The 25,152-nt window shown below is 35.5% G+C and overlaps 1 long non-coding RNA gene across 1 annotated transcript in view; it reads right to left on the bottom strand.

Moving 5' to 3' along the window:
- Window positions 1–25,152, bottom strand: part of LOC141400803 (uncharacterized) — a 163,585-nt gene that overhangs the window by 109,859 nt on the left and 28,574 nt on the right. Inside the window, exon 2 of the long non-coding RNA XR_012412199.1 lies at window positions 22,902–23,037. This is a non-coding gene — a long non-coding RNA (uncharacterized lncRNA). The remainder of the gene's footprint in view (window positions 1–22,901; window positions 23,038–25,152) is intronic.

Below are 25,152 nucleotides of genomic sequence, written 5' to 3'. Positions count from 1 at the left end.
TGTGACCTTACCTTAATTGTTTAATTTTACTTCAAAACAACTCGTGGTAGAGGATATAACAAGTTCGCACTGTCCGAACTAAACACCGTTCTTACTTGTTTTGATTCTAATTAAAATGCAATAAAAGAAGTAAAAAAGTATCAGTCGGCTTTGCCGACAGAGATATACCCTCAGCATGTGTATATTGAAACAATTTTTTCCTAAAATACGTATGTATTTAGGGGTTTTTAAAAATTTTGGGCGTTTGATCAGACAAAAATGTTGATTAGGATTAAATATCAAAAGTTTTGCGGAGGAGATACTAAAAGGAATGGATCGACATTGACCGTTATGGAAGTGGATCTCCAGCGGTAACATATCGTGCCACAAGGGGTTTTTACACTCTTCGGGCTGTTTGCTCAAGAAGTATGGACTTGCCCCTAAAAAAACTTTTAACATCGTAAATGAGGCAGCGAATGCAAGTTGCTTCAACAAAAATCAAAGTGATTAGATATGAGGTCATAAAGTGAACTTATCCGAAATTTTGTGTGGGAGGTACCGGATAGAGTGGACAAATATAGTCCATATTTGAACCTGATTTATATCTGGTAGATATATTAGGATGTGTAAAGTATAGACCAATTCGACCACTCCCTTCAAGAGTTACCGTACGAACAATTTTTCCGAACATTTTTGAACTTTTGTGGGGGAGGTACCTGAAGAATTGGGTCGATATGGCTTATCTTCAAACTTAAACTATGTTTGGACAAAATATTACTAAGACCATATTTTGGACCGAATCGGCAGATCCGTTCGAAAGTTATCGTGCGCTCCAACCACCTTACACGGTGTCATAGGGGTTTTTTGCAACTTTCATGCTATTTTTTCAGGAAGTATGGACTTGCCCCTGATGAAACTTGTACCGTCGTATGGAGGGCAGTGAATACAAGTTGCTAAAACAAAAATCAAAGCGATTCGAGAGATGGCCCTAAACTAAATTTTTCCGAAATTTTGTGTGGGAGGTACCCGAAGGAGTGGACCTATTGAGACCATATTAGAACCTCATATTACTCTGGTAGAAAGTTTACACTGTACAAAGTATGGACCAAATCGGTCACTCCCTTCAAGAGTTATCGTGCGCACAAACTTTCCGAACATTTTCGAACTTTTGTGGGGGAGGTACCGGAAGGGGTGGACCGATGTAGCTCATCTTCGAACTTAAACTAAGTTTGGGCAAAATATTACGAAAGCCAAAATTTGAACCGAATCGGTTTATCCGTTCGAGAGTTATCGTGCGCTCCAGCCAGCAGGACAGACAGACAGACAGACGGACGGACATGGCTAGATCGACTCCAAATTGTCTGAAACACATTTCGTCCAAACATACTTGGGGTCTAAAACCATTATTTCGATGAGGCACATTTTCATCGTATCAAAGTGTATATACCCTCCTTAGCCTAAAGGCTGAGGGTATAAATATATGGGGTATGCTAAAATATGCAAAACCCACACAAAATTTTGTTTGTATATGCAAAATTCATATTGCATGTTCAAACTTGCATATTCCCGATTTATGCAAATGTGTTCTATAATTATGCTCCATTCGATCCGATGGGGGCAAATTATAGACCTTCTGGAATTCATTTTATGCAAATATGTAAAAATATGCACATACATATACAAAAAACAAGCAAGAGAGGGATATAGTCGGACGAGGAAACCATATGATACCCTACACCTACCCCTGGGCACTAGTTTTCAACGAAATTGTTTTCATATGATTGCGACATATTTTAGTCCACCTATGGGGCAACTTCGCCATCGACATGGGATATTCACCAACTCATTCTAAAACTGTAATTTACAATACTTCTCCTTTAAATATCAACATTATGCAAAAAAGGAACATGTTTTCTATTGAATAATCAAAAATGATTCCAAAATTCACAAAACGAAACAAATTCTAGCATTTAATTTTTAAAATAAGATACGTTTAGCATAATAACCGATTTTAACTTCACGGTATAGTGTGGCATGTTTATGGCATAAATAATTTTAATTAAACATGACAAATTCTGACATTAACCCACTATACTCCTATCATGGCGTAGGCGCCCCATCCCTTACATACTTCATAATATGAATATATTGACATTTGTAATCACTTTTCTCATGCAAATTATTGGGATTTCTATTCTTCAGTGGTTGTCTTCTAACGGTGTAAAATATGTTTTTGATATGACAAAAGGTAAAGAAGATATCACAAAACATATCTACCATAATTATTTTTCCTAAAACCCTGATAATACAAAAACCGCGTGCGTCCGCTATCATCTATCACACAACTACCAAAAGTTGTGTTCAATTTCTCCCGCTAAAAATGATACAATCATTATCCCAAATTATTGGCATCTTTATTGAACAAAACGAAACGAAAGTATTGTGCGGCATTACCTAATCCGAAGGTCTACTTACTTACTTAGCTGGCCCATAACAGAACATTTGTTCCATAGGCCGAACTAAGACAAGATCTCCATTCCTCTCTATTTGTTGCTTCGCACTCTGGAATACCGCGCCTTTTCATCTCATCATCCACTTGTTTGCGCCATCTATTCCTTGGCCTGCCAATTCTGCGTGCACCGCCAAGCGGTCCGTATTTATACGCCCGTTTAGCGGGTTCATCATCGCTCATTCTTATGATATGGCCTAGCCCACGCAATCGTTGCATCTCGATACGTTTAATTATATTCATGTCGTTGTATAGCAGATACAGCTCGTGGTTCATGCGACGTCGATATTCACCGTCAACGCAGATTGGTCCGTAGATCTTTCAAAGAATTTTTCTCTCAAACACACCAAACACTGCCATGTCTGTTTGCGCATGTACCCAGGCTTCGGAGCCATACATCAGCACGGGTAGTATTAGTGTTTTTTCGAGCGTTATTTTTGTTTGACGAGACGTGGTTTCGTTTTTAAACTGCTTACTTAAACCGAAGTAGCATCTGTTGGCCAATACAATTTTTCTTTTTATTTCGCAACTGATGTCGTTTGTTGTGTTTACGGCGGTGCCGAGGTATACGAAGTCTTTTACTACCTCAAAATTATAGGAACCAGCTTCAACAGTTGGTCCGAGCTCAATGAACGAATTGCGCGTCGACGTCATCAACTTGGTCTTCTCACCGTTCACCGCAAGACCCACTTTAGCAGATTCTCCTTCGACCTTTATAAAGGTATCAGTTACTTCTTTTACTGATCGTCCCATGATGTCTATATCATCAGCATAAGCAAGTAACATGTGGCTATTGGTGTAGATTGTTCCACTTCTTTTGACGTTTGCCTCTCGTATAACCTTTTCCAGCAGGATGGTGAAGAGATCACACGAAAGGCTGTCTCCTTGTCTGAAACCTCTTTTGGTACAAAATTCTTCGGAGAGGTTCTTTCCTATTTTAACTGAGGATCTCGTCTCAGTTAAAGAAATTTTACAAAGCCGAATGAACTTTTCGGGGATACCAAATTCAGACATTGCTTGAAGTACCTTTGAACTCAGCGGGCTGTCGAAGGCTGCTGTGTTGATCTGCATCTCTTTGGTCTTCTCCAGGATTTGCCGCAGGGTAAATATCTGGTCAATGGCGGACTTGCCAGGTCTAAAGCCGCATTGGTATGGCCCAATTATCTCGTTGACCATATGCTTTAGTCGCACAATATCCCTGACACGATCTTGTAGGCAATAGGGAGTAGACTTATGGCAATGGGGAGTAGACTCTTGTGGACGGGGAATAGGATACTCAGGTTCCAATCGTCGGGTACTCGTTCTTCTTGCCAGATGGTGCTAACTAGCTGCTGAATATACGCCATCAGCGTGAAAATGTTCTTTCCACCATCTGTATCAGTTACCAAATTACCCTGCTTGTCTCTACAGGACTTTATTCTGGTTCCTGTACATCTCGATTTTTTCACTGTCCTGCTTTTCCGTCTCTCTCTTTTTCCTGCGGAAAGGACGTTTCTCCTCTCTCCTTTTCTCCCGATATCTCTCTCGTGCGCTACGCGTTGTTACGGATTGTAAAGTAGCCCTATATGCCGAATTTTTCTCTTCGGTAGCAGCACGACACTCCTTATCATACCATGGATTCCTTGGTGGAGCTCCCTGGTATCCAAGTATGGATTTTGCGGCTGTTTGTATGGAGTGGGCAATACTTTGCCATTGCGCTGATATGTTATCGGGATGAGGAGTGCTTTGATTAAGCAATTGGGCTAGTTGAGTGGAATATGCTGTGGCTATCTGTTGTGATTGCAGCTTACCGATGTCTAACTTTCGTGTTGTGTCTGTTCGTACTTTGTTTGCTACGTTTAACCGGGTGCGTACCTTTGCTGCAACAAGGTTGTGGTCCGAGTCTATGTTTGCTCCTCGGAGCGAACGCACATCCAACACGCTCGATGATTGTCTTCCATCTATCACAACGTGATCAGTTTGATTTCTTGATTTCTAATCTGGAGACGTCCAGGTGGCCTTATGGATGTCGAGATATTGAAATCTGGTGCTGCTAACTACCATGTTTTTGCCGCTGCGAAGTCTATCAGCCTCATACCATTGCAAGATGTTTCACTGTGGAGACTGAATTTTCCGACTGTTGAGCCAATGATATTTTCCTTTCCAATTTTGGCATTAAAATCGCCTAGAATAATTTTAATGTCATGGGCAGGACAACGGTCATATGTTTCTTCTAAGCGCTCATAAAATATATCTTTGGTCAGTTCGTCCTTGTCTTCAGTGGGAAAACAAACATACATATGTATACCCTCCCTACCATAGTATCAATGAGCTTTAGGCTAATGGCTTGAAGAAGACCGAATTATCTATAATTTTTCGCCGAATTATCTATAATTTGGATTTTTGTGTTCGCAGTAATCAAGAAACTTCTCCACCAAAAATTATGGACATAGGTCCACGTTTTGGAAGACGTTTTTAATTACATTTTCTAACCGAATTAGCTATAATGTGGCATTTAGGGCCCAAGAGATCAAGAAAGTCTCCACCAACACTTATGGACTTAGGTACACGTTTAGGTATAAAAAAACGATACCCCCGATTTCAGGTATTTCGACGGGTTTAGCTACTTTTTTAGAGTGTATTAACTTTAAATTGGCATTTAAGGTTCGATGTGGTGCAAAAACTTTATCTACTAAAAATTGTGGACATAGGTCCATGTTTTTCGAAGACCTTTGAACGTAGTGGACAGTCGAAGGGTGCTTTATAATCGACAAAAATGTGGTAGGTGTCTATCTTCATCCCTTGGGTCTTCTCCAGGATTTGCTGCAGTGTAAATATACCTCATCTTGGCCGGGTGGTATACATTCAATACCATCTTCAGGGATTGGATCTGTGGTATTGTTTCGTTTTCGTTAGTATTTAGCACCAAATCGTAAATACTTATGAACTAACTTGACGCATGGGAGTCGCCATCTAAAATAAAAAGGCCAACCCTCTCTTTGTGTTGAACCTTAAACACAAGAGTACCTCAGGCGGACGCGCAAAATAAAAAGGCCAACCCTCTCTTTGTGTTGAACCTTAAACACAAGAGTACCTCAGGCGGACGCGCATGGTAGCAACATTAAAGTTTGTAATTTGAGGTTATTTTTATAAAATACGACATTATTTACATACATATATTATTTTTCGAATTGTAGCAATATTATGTTCAAAGAACAATTTATCAGTAAAAAAGTACACATGGTATTGTTTTTTGGAAATTTATTGCTTTAATAACAGCTTTTGCCTTTATACCCTTTAACAAGGGGTTTCCATCAAATAAGTGCCCATAAAAAACAGAAACAAGTTAATGTTTTAATTACTTTTCATTTTAATAACCCCTGGAATTAATGTTAAAAATGACAATGATAGACATGTTTTTCCTACTGTGAGTGATTAATCTTTATTACTTCTTCACGAGAAATCCGTTGTCATAAAATATTCTTTCCTTGCGGATAAATAAGCGATTGCTGTATTGAACAGTGGTGATGGGGCGATTAAAATGGCACATGACATACAATATGAGAACGTTTTTGGTTAGATGAGTTGAATTAAAATTATAATATATAATCATAATTACAAATTGCTTTAAATGTTTCAATATAAATATACATATCATTTTTCTCTACTATTTCGAATAGACCCGGTATTTTGCTCTGACAACATTACTGTTTCTGTCATTCACATGAATTGTAATTCCATTTTTTATTATTTTTCTGCTTTTTTCCCCCTTGTCGTATGAAATTTAATTGTAAACTCATTTCGCTATTAATTAAATTAATTGACAATTTATTTCTCTCAATTTCGTCGTTCTTTCCTATTGACAGCAATAAATGAAATGATATGTTCAGTCAGCCAAGACAAACAACCACAGTAGTCCGCCTCTAGCTCCCTTACTCGATTCCTAGCCCTGGCATGCTGTCAATAGCTGATGTTGGTTGCTGGCTGGCTGGTCTCTCTTCCGAACAAATAAGAGGAGTTAAGGAAATAAGAAACATTTGCGCTGGCATGAACGAACATCAACATGAACTGACAGAACAAATTGTATTCCATGGAATTGGACTGGCTGGCATTGTCTTGTATTAAATATCATGAAAGACCATGAATATGTGAAATGTATCGCATTGCAGCAATTAACTACTTGTAATGTTCTTTTTATGACTTGTAAAGAAATTTTTTGCTTGCAGAGAAAAAAAAAAAACAACACCGAAGAAATAATGCAGAAAAAAAATATATGTATGTATTTTACAATATTTTATGCGATTAAATGTTAGCGAACTAAATATATTACAAACATAGTTAAAAACTTTTATTTTCGCCATATTCAATAACCAGCAACCATCTAATCTTTAGGTTTCGTAGTAAATAGAAAGTGTTTTCATATAATTATACCCTACACCACACTGTGGTAAGGGGTATTATGTCTGTGCATTTGTATGTAACATACAAAAGGAAACTAAATAGACCCTTTCTTAGTCGATCTATGCATGTCCGTCCGTCTGTCTGTCCATAGGAAGAACGCTATTGCTTGTGGTGAAAATCGGCTCAGATTTGGATATAGGTCCCATATATATTTTCGGCCGATTTGACGTATTTGCTGCACCAAACACGCTACATACGTCCGATTTTGATGAAATTTGGAATGTGTGACTGAATTCGGTATATAAATAAATGCGCCAAATTACAGCGAAATCGGTTCAGATTTGGATATAGCTCCCATATCTATGTATATTCGGCCGATTTGACGTATTTGCTGCACCAAACACACTATATACGTCTGATTTTGATGAATTTTGGAATGTGTGATTGAATTCGGTCTAAAAATTAATGTGGCAAATTACATCGAAATCGCTTCAGATTTGGGTATAGCTTCCATACATATTTTCGGCCGATTTGACGTATTTGCTGTACCAAACACGCTATATACGTCCGATTTTGAAAGAAATAAGTGTGCCAAATTATATCGAAATCGGTTCAGATTTAGATATAGCTCCCATATATATTTTCCCATATATCTGTTCAATTGTGATGAAATTTGGAATGTGTGACGGAATTTTGTCTAGTAATAAGTGTACCATATTATATAGAAATCCGTTCAAATTGATATATATATCTAATAAATTTTTCATATCACAGTGGTTTAGGGTATCATATAGTCGGCCCCGCCCGAATATGATCCTTTCCTTACTGGTTTTTTATCGAGAATGTTCAAGTCGATGAGAACATTTAAATCCATAATGTAATTTTTAAGATCTTTAATGTTGAAGTTAGTGTTAATTAATAATTAATTTCACTATAAACAAGTAAGAAAGTATCAGTCAGCTATGCAGACAAAAAAGAAGCAAACGCATCGATTTTGTATCACGAGCTTACTTCAAAATACATGGAATCTCTAGGTAACGTAATGTTTGGCTATTTCATATCATATACATGAATATATTTAAAATATGGATGTACCTATTTATTACATTATATAATCGTTTGATTCCAGCTGCCGATATCCCGTTGGTGATTTCAATTTTGAGGAGTATGTGTTTTATTTCACAACTAACGAGAAGCGTTCAACGATGCACATAGAAGTAATGTATGTTAAAAGTTGATTAAAACTCTTAAAAACCTCATTTATAATCCGATTGATATAATATTTTGCACAAACCATATATTTGGTCCAAGGACTATTTTTGTAGAAAATAATGAAAATCGGTCCAGATTTGGATATAGCTCCCATATATATTAGCATCGGATATGAGGTTAATAATGCACTAAAAGCGTAGTATAGGTCTAATCAAGCTGAAAATTGGTACAAACCTACAAAACTACTGATAACGAAAACGCGTTTCTAAGATCGATTCGGTGAAAAAAGTTTCCGCACCGACTGCGATTACTAAATAACCGCCCCGGCTATAAGACAGATCAAAAATAAGTGTTGGCAAACGATGCCAAAATATTTCTTTAATTTTTTTAAAATTGTTTTACATAAATTATTTAAATTTTACTTCAGAAAAACCAGTGATTTTTCCGAATGGCGCAAACATTTATTAAAAGTTTTGATTTAGTCTGATAAATAAGAGCCCCGGCTATAAGACAGATCAAAAATTAGTGTTGGCAAACGTTGTCAACATATTTTCGTAATTTTTTTAAAATTGTTTTACATGAATTATTCCAATTTAACTGCAGAAACAAATTTAAAGGTTTTCATGATTGCAGTGGAGAAAAATATGACTATTTCAGAATGGCGCAACTATGCGTGGCGTATAATCTTTGAATCAGCATAATCTGCAGAATCTTGCATAAAACATCAAAAGTAACTTTGGTCCCCAAACGTTCGCATCATGTAGTATTTCACCATTGAAATTTGAGTTATCATAAATGATATCTATGAATGACGGGATGTATCACAATAAACTTATAGTGAAGATGCAAAAACAATTATCTTTGGCGATTTTTATAAGCTCTAATACACATGAGTACAAATAAAATAAGTAGATTTGGCGAACGCTGCAACCAACATATATTTCTATTTTGTAAATATTTTTCATAAATACTTCCATATTTAAATATTTCAATGGTTTTAGTCGATAAAAATGAGATTTTTTCAGAATGGCGCAAATATGCGCAATATATTATGATTGGATCTAATGATGGAGACTTCAGTGCATAAATCACCAAAAGTAATTATAGTCCGCAAACGTTCGCATCATGCACTTTTTCACTTTTAAAATTTGAGTTATCTTAAAAATTATCATAAAAATATGCATGAAGGAAGAGACGTACCACCATTATTAAAAAGTGAAGCTGCAAAAACAATTTTGAACTTTTATAAGCTTATATTGTACGGAGAATGTACAAAAACAAAAAACCTTGAAAATTATAAATTTTCGCGAAAATATTTTTATTTCAATGTTCACTTCATTTTATAATATTTGAACTTGTACTTTTTTGCTTTCATTATAGCTGAGTTGAATCGGCTGCTCCTTTATATTGGTTAACCGCAGATAGTTGCGGATGGTCATAGCGAATGGGGAAAAGGGTCAGTGACTGTTTACCAATAGTTTGTTTTTAAAAACGCGATTTTTATATGTTGAGTTTTGATCAACTTTTGGCCTATATTACCCGTATGTGCGATGTTTCCATAAGATGGGGGTATATTAAGTTTGTCATTCCGTTTGTAACTACTCGAAATAATCATTGTAGACCCCACAAACTATATATTCTTAATCAGCGTGCAATTCTACATCGATATAGCCATGTCCGTCCGTCTGTGGAAATCACTCTAACGTCCGATTGAAGTAGGTTGATGAAATTTTGGTAAAATCTATTATATGTATGAAAGCGGGCTATGTAGGTCCACGTTTTCGAATAGCGCCTATACAAAGTGACGCGTCGTCGTTTTAAGGAATTTTTAAGATATTTGTTCCATTTTACCACGGAATTGGTTGTAATTTGGTATTTTGTGTCTCCAGAGGCTAAAAACATTTCTACCAAAATTTATTTATATAGGTCCACGGTTTGGTATCGCCCCCATATATAGTACGCCTCACTTTAAGAATTTTTGAATGTATTAGTCTCATTCGACCACAGAATCGGTTGTAACTTTGTATTTTGTGTTTCCAGAGGCTAAGAAACATTTCTACCATAAAATATTTATATAAGTCCACGTTTTTATATAGCCCCCATAGGACGATAAATCCCGATTTTCGGTATTTTAAAGGTTTCAGCCTCATTATCACACCAAAATGGCTGAAATTGTATTTAGTCTGACTGAAATTTAGTATTTAAACTGCCATGGGTATATAAAATATTGCAGAAGAGAATTATTAGTATACGCCATTTTCTTCAAATAACTCCCATAGAAGCGTACTTCCCGATTTTCGGTATTTTGAAGGTTGTGTCATCAATATCCTATCGAAACGGATGATATTTAATAGTCCGTTGGTGGTATACAACTTTCCACCTGAAATTTTCCGGTATTGTTCCATTTTTTATATACGACAACGTGGAATTACGAGATTCACTATCGTATAAATTGTTTATGTTGCGCCTTCTAATTATAGCAACAATTCAAGAAAAAAACGACAAAATCAAAACTTCAATAAGTCAGCATTGATTTTTGTGGGATGTAGTGTTTATATCGAAAAATCATAGGTTAGCACAATGTTGCCCAAAGGGTATTCTTTAATTCTTTTTTTGAGCACAGGTCTGAATGTGGAGTGGTTTGGCCAGAAATCAAGAAAGAACACAAAAAAAATTGTTTACTTCAACACATTTTTATCCATTTTTATACCCTCCACCATAGTATGGAGGGTATATTAAGTTTGTTTTTCCGTTTGTTACGCATTGAAATACTCATTTGCGACCCTATAAAGTATATATATTCTTGATCAGGGTAAAATTCTGAGTCGATCTGTGCACGTCCGTCCGTCCGTCTGTGGTAATCACTCTAGGATCCACAAAAATGGAGATATGACGCTGAAAATTTGGGAAAGTGCGTCTTTTGTTTGCAGGCAGGTCAAGTTCGATGATGGGCTATATCGGTCCACGTTTTGGTATAGCCCCCATATAACGGTACCCCCGATTTACGGTATTTTGACGTTTTTCAGACCGATTTAGCTATAATTTGACATTTAGGGTTCTTAAGTGCCAATAAACTTATATAAGAAAACTTGTGGACATAGGTCCACGTTTTGGTATAGCCTCCATATAACGGTACCCCCCGATTTATGGTATTTTGACGTTTTTAGCTACATTTTCAGACCGAAGTAGGTATAATTTGACATTTAGGGTTCTTGAGTGTCAATAAACTTATATAACTAGTGGACATAGGTCCATGTTTTGGAATAGCTCCCATATAACGTTACTGCCCGATTTGAGGTATTTTGACATTTTAAGTCACATTTCTAGACCGAATTAGCTATAATTTGATATTTAGGGTTCTTAGTGACCAAAAAACTTATATTCGAAAAATTATGAACATACAAGTAGATACATGTTTTGGTATAGCCCCATATAACGGTACCTCCCGATTTTCGGTATTTTAAATTTTTTACCTACAAGTTTTAACCGAATTAGCTGTAATTTGAACATTTGACATTTGAAGTTCTTAGTGGTCACCACACCTCTCCGTTACCGCCTGATTTCAGGTATTTTGACGTTTTAAGTCACATTTCTATACCGAAATAGCTATAATTTGATATTTAGGGTTCTTAGTGACCAAAAAACATATATTCGAAAAAATTATGAACATAGGTACATGTTTTGGTATAGCCCCATATAACGGTACCTCCCGATTTTCGGTATTTTGAATTTTTTACCTACAAGTTTTAACCGAATTAGCTGTAATTTGAACATTTGACATTTGAAGTTCTTAGTGGTCACCACACCTCTCCACCAAAATTCCCTGAAATTTTGGGAAAATGCGTCTTTTGTTTGCAGGCAGGTCAAGTTCGATGATGGGCTATATGGGTCCACGTTTTGGTATAGCTCCCATATAATGGTACCCCCGATTTACGGCATTTTGACGTTTTTAGCTAAATTTTCAGACCGATTTAGCTATAAATTGACATTTACGGTTCATGGACAGAGGTCCATGTTTTGGAATAGCCAACATATAACGTTACCGCCTGATTTCAGGTATTTTGACGTTTTAAGTCACATTTCTAGACCGAATTAGCTATAATTTGATATTTAGGGTTCTTAGTGACCAAAAAACTTATATTCGAAAAAATTATGAACATAGGTCCATGTTTTGGTATAGCCCCATATAACGGTATCTCCCGATTTTCGGTATTTTCAGAATTTTACCTACAAGTTTTAACCGAATTAGCTGTAATTTGAACATTTGATATTTGAAGTTCTTAGTGGTCACCACACCTCTCCACCTTTAGGGTTCTTAAATGTCAATAAACATATATATCAAAACTTGTGGACATAGGTCCACGTTTTGGTATAGCCCCCATATAACGGCACCTTTCGATTTACGGTATTTTGACGTTTGTAGCTAAATTTTCAGACCGATTTAGCTATAATTTGACATTTAGGGTTTTTAAATGTCAATAAACTTATATAACTAGTGGACATATGTCCACTTTTTAGAATATGATTTCAGGTATTTTGACGTTTTAAGTCACATTTCTAGACCGAATTAGCTATAATTTGATATTTAGGGTTCTTAGTGACCAAAAAACTTATATTCGAAAAAATTATGAACATAGGTACATGTTTTGGTATAGCCCCATATAACGGTATCTCCCGATCTTTGATATTTTGAGAATTTTACCTACAAGTTTTAACCAAATTATCTGTATTTTAAACATTTGACATTTGAAATTCCTAGTGGTCACCACACCTCTCCACCAAAAATTGTCAAGAAAGGTCGATGTATTGATATAGCCCCCATATAACGGTACCTCCCGATTTTCAGTAATTTGATGATTTTAGCTACAATATTAAACCGAACTAGAAGTAATTTGACATTTGAAGTTCTTAGTGGTCACAGCACCTCTCCATCAAAAATTGTCAACATACATAGGCACCATAAAAAGGGCATCCCGATTGAAGCATTTTATGTTAATTATCTGACATTTTAACGTACCCACTTAAAGTTGGGGACAGGAATGAAAACTAATTATTTCATGTTAGTTCAGAATATTTTATGGTGGAGGGTATGAAAAGTTCGGCCCGGCCGAACTTAACGCTTTTTTACTTGTTTTGTATTACCACCAACGTATTGCAATATTGAAATACCTAAATTCAGTTTGACACTTGTTATAGAGCTGGCAAACAATCGATATCGGCCCCATTCGATTTTTTCGATATTTCCGTTTTAAAATATGGTGTTGGTGTTTGCTTGTTGATCATCCACCAATTATTTGCCGCCGGTTTGATTGTGTTGCTTTTGTTGAAAATTGGTTATGGCTTGGGTTCCGGTATCTCTCTCTTCATCGCCACCAACATTTGAGCAACATTTGAATGGGAGGCCTTTTCACCCACCACCGCACTATAGGTAATTTGCCCTGTTTTTGAGACAAAAATTAATAACAGCGGAATTAAAGGATTTTTTAACTTTTTAAATTATTTATGTGTAAAAGTGAGATAAAACGAAGATTTTTACAGATAAATTCGGATATAAGGAACAACGGTTATAAGCAACTACGTATATAACGAACAAAGCTATTTTTTCCAATGCCATTTTCATTAGTTTTCTTATACACAACAAACTGATGAAAACGATCACGGTAGTAAGTAACACAAATTTTGTCCCCGCAAGTAGATTTTCCAACGAATTGTTACTACAGTTTTGTATATTTTTTGAATATCTATATATATAAAATAGAAAAATGTTTGTATGTTTGTTTGTTTGTGTGTTTGTTTGTTTGAAATTTATAGACTCAAAAACCGCTGAACCGATCTTGCTGAAATTTTCAGGGTATATTACTACATCGCCTGAAAGTAACATAGGCTATAAAAAGTTTCGAAATTCCGCTCTGATCCGGAGATATAGCATCAGAATCGGAGGTACCTCCAAAAAAAAATTTAAACTTTGTATGCAAGTATCTATAGAACGGTTACAGATACAGACTCCAAATTTGAAACGTGTGATGGATTTTTGCCTAAAAATAAATGTGCCAAAATATATCGAAATCGGTCCAGATTTGGATATAGCTCCCATATATATTTTCGTCCGATTTCAAGTATTTGATGTACCAAACACGCTATATATGTCCGATTTCCATGAAATTTGGAATGCGTGACGGAACGTGGCTTATAACAAAATGTACCAAACTATATCGAAATCGGTTCAGATTTGGATATAGATCCCATATATATTTTCGTCCGATTTCAAGTATTTGATATACCAAACACGCTACATATGTCCGATTTCAATGAAATTTGGAATGTGCGACTAAATTTGTAGTAGAAATTAGTATGCCAAATTATATTGAAATCGGTTCAGATTTGGATATAGCTCCTATATATATTTTCGGCCTATTTCAAGTATTTGATATACCAAACACGCTACATATGTCCAATTTCAATGAAATTTGGAATGTGTGACTAAATTTGTTGTAGAAATGAGTATGCCAAATTATGTTGAAATCGGTTCAGATTTGGATATAGCTCCTATATATATTTTCGGCCGATTTCATGTATTTGATGCACCCAACCCACTATGTATGTCCAATTTCAATGAAATTTGGAATGTGTGACTAAATTTGTTGTAGAAATGAGTATGCCAAATTATATTGAAATCGGTTCAGATTTGGATATAGCTCCTATATATATTTTCGGCCTATTTCAAGTATTTGATATACCAAACACGCTACATATGTCCAATTTCAATGAAACTTGGAATGTGTGACTAAATTTGTTGTAGAAATGAGTATGCAGAATTATATTGAAATCGTTTCAGATTTGGATATAGCTCCTATATATATTTTCGGCCGATTTCATGTATTTGATGCACCCAACCCACTATGTATGTCCAATTTCAATGAAATTTGGAATGTGTGACTAAATTTGTTGTAGAAATGAGTATGCCAAATTATGTTGAAATCGGTTCAGATTTGGATATAGTTCCTATATATATTTTCGGCCGATTTCATGTATTTGATGCACCCAACCCACTATGTATGTCCAATTTCAATGAAATTTGGAATGTGTGACTAAATTTGTTGTAGAAATGAGTATGCCAAATTATGTTGAAATCGGTTCAGATTTGGATATAGCTCCTATTTATATTTTCGGCCGATTTCATGTATTTGATGCACCCAACCCACTATGTATGTCCAATTTCAATGAAATTTGGAATGTGTGACTAAATTTGTTGTAGAAATGAGTATGCAGAATTATATTGAAATCGTTTCAGATTTGGATATAGCTCCTATATATATTTTCGGCCGATTTCATGTATTTGATGCACCCAACCCACTATGTATGTCCAATTTCAATGAAATTTGGAATGTGTGACTAAATTTGTTGTAGAAATGAGTATGCCAAATTATATTGAAATCGGTTCATATTTGGATATAGCTCCTATATATATTTTCGGCCGATTTCATGTATTTGATGCACCCAACCCACTATGTATGTCCAATTTCAATGAAATTTGGAATGTGTGACTAAATTTGTTGTAGAAATGAGTATGCCAAATTATATTGAAATCGGTTCATATTTGGATATAGCTCCTATATATATTTTCGGCCGATTTCATGTATTTGATGCCCCAAACACGCTATGTATGTCCAATGTGTATCTAAATTTGGTGTAGAAATAAGTATTGAAATCGGTGTTGATTTGGCTATAGCTCCCATATTTATTTCAATGAAATTTGTGCGGTATTCTATATCTATAAACGGGGAAAATGTTTGTACGTTTGTTTGTTTGTGTGAAGTTTATGGACTCAAAAACCGCTGAACCGATCTTCCTGAAACTTTCAGAGTATATTACCACATGGCCTGAAAGTCTCACAGGCTATATAAATCTTAAAAATTCCGCCTCGATCTGGAGGTATAGCCTCAGGATCGGAGGTACCACCAAAAAATGTAGACTTTGTATGCTGATATCTAACGAACGATTATCGATACATTCTTCAGATTTGGAATGTGTGACGGAATTTAGTCTAAAAATAAATTTGCCAAGGTAATTTGAAATCGGATCAGATTTGGATATATATTTTCGGCAGATTTAATGCATTTGATGCATAAAACACGTTTTGTATGCCCAATTCCAATGAAATTTTGAATGTGTGACGGAATTTATTGCAGAAATAAATGGTCCAAACTATTTTGAAATCGGTTCAGATTGGGATAAAGCTAACATATATATTTTTTGCCGATTTCATGTATTTTCTACACCAAACACGCCGTTTAATTTTGACGAAATTTGGAATCTTTGACGGAATTGATCCTAGAAATTAGTTTGCCAAATTATATTGAAATCGGATCAGATTTGGCCGATTTCATGTATTTTATGCAATATATACCTTATGTATGTCCAACTTCAATTGAAATCTACAAAAAAATTTGTCAAATTATATTAAAATCGGTTCAGATTTACATATAGCACCCACATATATTTTCGGTCGATTTCATGTATTTGATGATGCAAACACGCTATGTAAGCCCAATTTCAATGAAATTTGGAATATGTTGCGAAAATTGGTCTACAAAACAAATTGGTAAATTATATTGAAAGAATTTCAGTCAATAGAATTTCAGGAAATGCACGAACGTACAAATCCATTGATACTGTGGCAACTGAAGACGACACGGTTAACTATCCAGTTGAATTACTAAATTCGTTGGATCTTCCAGGCTTTCCACCACATAATTTAGTGCTAAAAGTTGGTGTTCCTATCATTTTATAAAGAAACATAGACCCACCTCGCCTTTGCAATGGTACAAGGTTAACAGAAAAAAAAAAAAAACTACATAACTATTTAATTGAGGCAACGATTATTACTGGGAAGTATATAGGTTCAGATGTACTGCTACCTCGAATCCCTCTAATAGCAACAGAAACGCCCTCCAATTTTAAAAGATTGCAGTTTCATGTACGTTTAGCATTTGCAATGACTATAAATAAATCCCAAGGACAGACTCTTCGTGTATGGGGCCTAAATTTAGCATGTTCTTGCTTTTCTCATGGTCAGCTCTACGTTGCATTTTCACGTGTTGGTAGACCGGCCGATTTGTTTGTTTACGCTCCTGAAGGAAAAACAAAAAACATTGTATATCCTAAAGCATTACAATAAATAATTTGATTTCTTTCTGATTTCAAAAAATCCGTAAAATTTCAAATGCATATCAATCTAAAGGGGTAGCGAAGCGCACCGGGTTCAGCTAGTACGTTAATAAAGACGAGTTTAGTATCCCTTTAAAACGTATCAATGATTAATATGTGATAGAGAGATAAAATAAAGCTTACTACTGCCGCACCGTTTATAGAAAACCACGGATATACCGAACAATTTGTCGCCATTACTTATTTTACTTGCAACGAAATTATAAACAACTATATTTTTCATATTTATTATTTATTTCCTTAAACCAAACTTCCACAATGTTAAGACTTTTTATTGAGAAGTAACCTAAGAAAATCTCATAAATATCAAAAAACGGACAAAATCGGGTTTTGAAACCTAGTAATACCAATGCAGAAGACTTTCAGTAATGTGTTCTAGGTGGCAAAATAACGGCCAAACACGGCCAATTTGGTGTAAGCCTATATGAAGTGAGTTTAAGAAAAATAAAATATTTATTTCTGACATTTTGTGTTTTTTGGTCGCTACCCAAAATTTTTAAGCTATATTATATATGAAATAAATTCCTCTCGCAATTGCCAATCTATTCCATTTTAAATATATTTATATTTGGTTTATTTTTCCGCGGTTTTAAGTACATTGAAATATGCCTTACAATATATATTTTTTTAGTTCTTCTTCGAAATTCTCACTTTGACTGCAATTTAAACCGCGATAATGGCGCTATTTTGAAAAATGTCATTCATGTTAATAAATTTTGACATGTTCTTTTTACAATGCCAACTAAAAAATTATTATTATTAAAAGTTGCAAAATCGACTTTTTGCCTCAAAAACAGGGCAAATTACCTATTACCGTTACAACTGGACGTGGTACTGAATTCGAAGGTGCCGTTTTTGTCCTGTTCCCCTTGATGGCCACCAGTAACGATAAGGTTCGTGCATTGCGTGAAGCCTTTTACCGTCAAAAATTGTCCAACTTGATGAATTTGTTTTCCACCATTCTCGTCTTAGTCGTTGTCATCTACTTCCAAGGTTTCCGTGTTGATTTGTCTATCAAATCTGACCGCTATTGCATTCAATACATCAACTATCCCATCAAATTGTTCTACACCACAAACATTCCCATTATCTTGCACAAACATTGGCCGTTAAATTCCAGGGTAACTTCTTTATCAACCTCCTCGGTTTTGGGCTGATGTTGGTGGTGGCGGCCCAGCTCGCTCCTATCCTCCTAAGAGTAGTGTCAGCCAGTGCAGTTTCAGTAGCTTTAGAAAATTTAAGTTTGAGCTCAAAGACATTATTGAATGAAAAAGAAGGGCATTTAGTTCAACAGATTTTAAATGCCGACGGAGCGGGTCTTTTCTGGAAACTCTTGTGGCAAGAACTTAATTGTCACAAAAATGAGAAAGCGATGGATCTGATAACACATGCGATGGATCTGATAACACATGTCATCAGAGAGCGAGAAAACAGAAAGAGATTTAAAATTTAAACTTTTTTGGTATACCAATCAGTAGCGCAATTCTGTAACTCAGTTTTTGAGTTACCGAAAAAAATCAGTGGAATTGCTTATAATTAATTTAATTAATATTACTCGTAAACTAACGATATTAATCAGCAAGATAGCGACCAACAAACAGTTGTCGTAAAGTTCTACCGATAGCAACAATGATGTCAGTTTTTATACCCTCAGCATTTATGCTAACGAGGGTATATACACTTTCATATGGGCAAAATGTGCCTAATCGAATTAATGGTTTTCGCACGATAACTGTTGAAGCGGGTATACGATTTGGTCCATTTGCACATCATGAAATTTCTACCAGGCTTGGATGAGGTTCCAATATTGGTTCAATCGGTCGATTCCTATGGGTATCTCCCACACAAAATTTCGGAAATGTTCAGTTTAGGACCTGCTCTCGAATAGCTTTGATTTTTGTTGTGCCCCCGTACGGCGGGGGTGTTAAAAACTCCTGTGACACCGTGTGTAGTGGTTGGAGCACAAGATAAGATTCTTTCTGGTTCCTTCACACAAAAATCCAAAAATGTTCGAAAAAATTGTGCGCACGATAACTCTTGAAGGGAGTGACCGATTTGGTCCATACTTTACACATCCTAATATATACCAGATATATATCAGGTTCGAATATTTGTCCACTCCTTCGTGTAGCACCCACACAAAATTTCGGATAAGTTCACTTTAAAGCCTGCTCTCGAATAACTTTGATTTTCGTTGAAGCAACTTCGCTGCATAAACATTTTTCAGGGGAAAGTCCATACTTCTTGAGAAAAGGTGTAAAAACTCCTATGGCACCATATGTAGTGGCTGGAGAGCACAAGAACTCTCGAGTTGATCAACAGATTTGGTCCAAAATTTGGCCTTCGTCATATTTTGTCAAATGTCCATACTTCCTGGCATACTGGTCCAAAAGTTATACGATGACCAACTGAAATGACTAGTGTGCGCGATATCTATCGAAAAGATTAGACTCCCTAAAATAAGATCTACTTCTATGATGGACTTTGTCTGTTCTAAATTGTTACTGAGGTGGTACTTGGATGACCTCCTCCGTAAGTTCAAATGTCTAAAAAGGGCCACAATATTCTGAAAAGACCCTAACAACATTCTGTCTGTCCGTAGATGAAAGTTTCAATTTACATAGACTGAGGGTATATCTCTGTCTGCAAAGCCGACTGATATTTTTACTTGTTAGTTGAACATTTCACTCATAATTTTGCATTTTAGTGTTACCGATTTTTTCCGGTAACTTAAAAAATGAGTTAAAAATCGCACTACAGAAAATCGAAGGGCAATGAAAAGTATTAATAAAAGAGACAAAAAAATCAGTTGTGCCACAATAATTGCATGTCCGACCATTTGACCGTATGTGTTAAACGCTCTAGCATCCAAACAAATTAAGAAATGGCGCTTGCATATATTGATTTTTTGTTTGTAGGTTCAAATTCGAAGATATGCTATATCGGATCACGTTTTGGAATAGTCCTCATATAACGTTACCGTCGGATTTCGGGTATTTTGAAGATTTAATCGACATTTTCGGGCCAAATTGGATGTAGTTTGATGCTGAGGGTTCAAAGTGGCCAAAAAACTGCTCCACTAAAAATTGTAGATATAGGTCCACGTAACAACACGGTACGATTTTAAGAGTATTCTTTGACTTTTTAGCTACATTTTCATCTCAAATTTGATGTAATTTGGTATTTTGCGTTCCTAGTGTTCAGAAATCTCCACCAAAAATTGTGGACATTGGTAGACATTTGGAATAGAAACCTTATATCAGTACATCCCGATTTCGTGGATTTCAAAGTTGTTGTCGACAAATTTGATGTAATTTCAACAACAAAATTTGGAAATTGGTACACGGTTTTGAATTAGTTCCCATTTACCGATACCATCCGATTTCAGATACTTTGAAGTTTGTCTATAATTTGGTATTTATAGTTCAAAATATCAAAAAATTGCCAAAAAGATGTTAAAGTTTTGATCGACATTTCTGTCCAAATTGGATATGATTTAGTGTTCCTAGTGGCCAGAAAACTTCTCCACAAAAAAGTGGACTTAGGCCCATGTTTTGAAATAGTCCTCATAAGCCGATACCGTCCGATTTGAAGATTTAATATATTTGTCGACATATTCGTTTGAAATCTGCGTTAACTCATATATTCCGTTTGTCCCTAACTGAAGGTGTTTTTGTTGACAAATGGAAGGTAGCATCGATTACCCCTGTATACAAAAGTGGGAAAAAGGATGACGTTACTTGTTATAGGCCTATTTCAAAGCTTTCTCGTGTTTCCAAAGTATTTGAACATGTCATCTTTAAAAAACTATTTTTATATGCAAAACCATAATATGCCCTCAACAACATGGATTTTTGCGGGGAGATCTACAACGACTAACTTAACATACTTTACTAGTTTTTGTTTGTCAGCTCTCGAATCTGGTTGTCAAGTTGAAGTCATTTACACAGACCTAAGCAAAGCGTTTGATAAAGTATCACATAGTATATTACTTGCAAAACTTGCGAACTTGGGCTTCCATTCAAATTTTCTCTATTGGATATCGTCTTATCTTAGCGACAGAGTTTGTAAGGTGAAGATTGAAGGCTATGTATCTAGACCTTACTTACAAACTTCGGGTGTGCCTCAGTGTAGTATCCTTGGTCCCCTACTTTTTAATCTATTTATAAATGATATTGCATCCTGTTTCATCAATTCCAAATTTCTGTTATATGCAGATGATATAAAGTTTTTCTGCAAAGTACACTCATTGCAAGATGTTTATAATCTACAAACTGATTTGAATTATTTGGACCTTTGGTGTCAATCAAATAAGCTTCATTTGAATTTAACAAAATGTTTTCACATGTCTTATTATAGACTGCTCAATCCCATCCAAACATCTTTTAATATTGGTAATTTCATTCTTACAAAACTAAGTTCTATCCGTGATCTTGGAATTATTTTTGATACTACCTTGTCCTTCATTCCACATATGGACCATATCATTCCAGAGGCTTATAAAGTTCTAGCGTTTATTAGAAGAAATTGCGCAGATTTTTCTGATCCAATTACCGCAAAATTAATTTATACTTCATTTGTTAGGTCCAAACTAGAGTATGCTTCGATTGTCTGGGATACTCAATGCAATGTTCACATTTCACGCATAGAAAGAATTCAAAACAAATTTACCAAATTTTGCCCTGAAAAAATGTTTCCTATCGAACTGCCGCCATATAGATCCAGATATTTATTGTTGGGATTACAAAGTTTAGAATGCCGTAGAAAGTTACAGTCTGCATGTTTTATTTTAGATCTGCTTAATAATAACATCGATTCGCCAGATTTATTGTCTATGATACCAATATTTGTTCCTCCTAGAAATCTCCGTGTTGTGAAGATTTTTGAAGTTCCTTTACACCGCACTAATTACGCCCGAAATGGTCCATTAACGCGTACATTTTTGAGTTTGAATTTCATCAACAATCAGCTCCAAAGGGAGTCAAAACCGATCATTGACTTTAGCACATCAAAGGAAGTTTTTAAAAGTTATATGTACCACATTTATTCTATTTTATATACTTAAAACTTATTATTTAAATATTTGCTATTTGAATTGTTATCTTAGTCTGTAAGGATATTGGATTCCATTGACTAATAAATAAATTAAATAAATAAGTGGTCAAAACAATTTCTACATCAAAGCCCCCATATAACTGTACCGTACGACTTCAGATATTTTGACGCTTTGATCGATGTTGGATATATACTGAATGTTATTTGCCAACTAAGGTTCAAGGCTCACATATTGGTATAGCTCTCATATAATGGTACCGATTTCAGATATTTTATCGTTTGTACATACGTTTTAAGACCGAATTAAAAACATAAGGTTCGAAAGTGGTCGAAAAAACGTATCTACTAAATTGTGAATGTCTATGCTTTCGAATAGCCCCTACAGGGACACTGGTGGCACCAGTTATTACAAACGTAGCATCTAACTGAGATGGAATGGCCGCAATACGTATATTGCAGACTTAACAAATCCAGAGGATGGATCGGTTAGGAGGATTTAGGAGGGTGGCGAACAAAGTTGCCGGCAAATTTTGCTCACCTGCGGTATAAACTTCCGATCCATACAGGTCTCGCTGGGTTGGCAATCTTTGGTCCAGGGGAATACGGGTCGTTACTTTGATTATCTAATATCCCTACAAGTATCGGCAAGAGACAGTTGGAAACATGCGGACCATCTATGAATGCGATAGATAAATTAAATTCTCTTGGTCAACTTGTTTCTTCATAGACCGTACCTGTAGTGTGTAAAGAAAATGGTATAGGAAGCGTTAAAAGTTTTCGAAGTGTAAAATGTCCGAAAGATATTCTGAGTGACTGTGCATTAATTAAAAAGTCGAGAATAATTTAACACCTTTTGAGAAAGAAAGAATGAGTGATACGATACATTGATATCCCAGCCTTGTGAGGTAAACTTCGACCAACTTAGGAACCTCAGCAAAGGGGTTCTTCTTTCTGCTCTAACATAGATGCACCTGACTAGCTCTTAGCTCTCCTGAATTAAATTGTTACTTGTTGTTCGCATATTTTGTTTGCAACATCAAATACGCTTGCTTCCATTTTTATTCAACAAAGTGTGTACCAAAAAGGCAAATACCTTATCATTCTTTTTATGACTACTTGAGAAACAAAACAACTCACTAAGAAAATAAAAAAATACCCCGAAGCACCTAGCAACCAACAATAAAAGTCCAAAATGCAGAAACAAAAAAGTAATAATAGAAATCAACGCCAACTTTTTGCACAGCTACTTGGATGAAGACGATGGCGATTGTTTCACCAGTGACGATAACAAACTGAAGAAACAGCTGCTGATGCATCCAAGGCGTTTTGTTATGGTCTCTTTGGGGGTATGCCCTCTACTGACTGTGTTGGCAACGGTATAAGGAGAAAAAGTATTTTAAGTTTGCTTGAATCACTTGCTATTTTAGCGTTTTTTCTCCTTTTGTTTTCGGTGGCAAAGTTAATGACTTTGATGATGAAAAGATAACAATACGCTAATGATGATGAAACAGTTGATTACTAAAGCAGATGTAGGAAAAAATTTAATAACAAAAGAGTCTTAAGGTCTCAACAAACTAAAGTGAAATGGGTACAAAACTAAAATTGAACGTGAAAATATCCATGATTAGTTAAACAGTCAACACTATTTCTGTATTAGAATTTTTGCAGCTTATAACTCAAATTAACGAGTTATTTTCCAAATCCAGAAGCTGTTTCTACCTGGTAGCTCTTCTTTTTACGATTTTAATCCAGATTTTCGTTATCCTTTGTCATCTGTGTAACATACATTCATGCATTTGTATGGAACATGCAAACAAGTAAGAAAGGGCTATAATAGGACGGGGCCGATCATTTGATACCCTACCCCACTACCCTTGGGCATCACCAGTTTTCCACGGAATCTATTTAATAGAATTTCTTATTATTTTTGCTATCCAAGTTAGGTGTAATTTTCCACATTTTATGATGGACAGACGGACCTTTGTGTATTAAAAAGCAAAAAAAAAAAAAATATATCGAAAGACATTTTTATCGACCAATGAATAAAGGCCAATATTTCGAGGTATTACATTACTTCTTACCAAAGATAGCACAAAAACTTCAAGACCCCGTACGGCGTTGTAATTTGCATCAACTTAAAAAATACCTGGAATTACTTATCATGTAGCATGGAAGAAATGTAGTTCTTTACAAACAAAACGTCAAAGCAACCCACTTATATGTTACACTGCAATTTCGTATTCTAACCGCTACATTGACGTTATTTGCGCAAATGAGAGGTAAATAGTTGGTTTTCAAGTTTTGTTTCCGTAATTTGTCGGAATATGCCACAGAAAGTAAAATGCAGACCAAATTATTAAATTTTGCATATTTTTCCCATACAAATATACACGATCATTATCCATAAATACTGTCATTTTCCTTGACCAAAATTCTTACCTCTTGCCAAATTTTGTCAGTATTGAACTATACCTGCGACCCTTATGCTTGGTTTACATTGGGCTTCGTTTCGTGATTTCGTAGGCGTTTCGTGATTTCGCGCGATATCAAGCAAAATTTATCATGATTTTGCGTACAAAAATGAAATCATCTCATTTCGTTATTTCAGCGAAATCAACATCGAAATCACAGTACTAATGATATACAACCCTGTTTTAGCCTAAAAAAGTACCAAAAGTTGCAGCACTTTTCACGTATCACAATAAACAAGGTAGATGACGAATTGCTGCAACAAAAAATTTTTTCTTTCAAAATTTGTAAACAAAGTAAAAAAAATTAAATTACTTTGT

This window comes from Musca autumnalis, unplaced genomic scaffold (genome assembly GCF_047663935.1).
Source record: "Musca autumnalis isolate F117 unplaced genomic scaffold, ASM4766393v1 scaffold_4, whole genome shotgun sequence".
Lineage (NCBI taxonomy): Eukaryota > Metazoa > Arthropoda > Insecta > Diptera > Muscidae > Musca > Musca autumnalis.
This window is presented reverse-complemented; position numbering and strand designations above follow the sequence as displayed.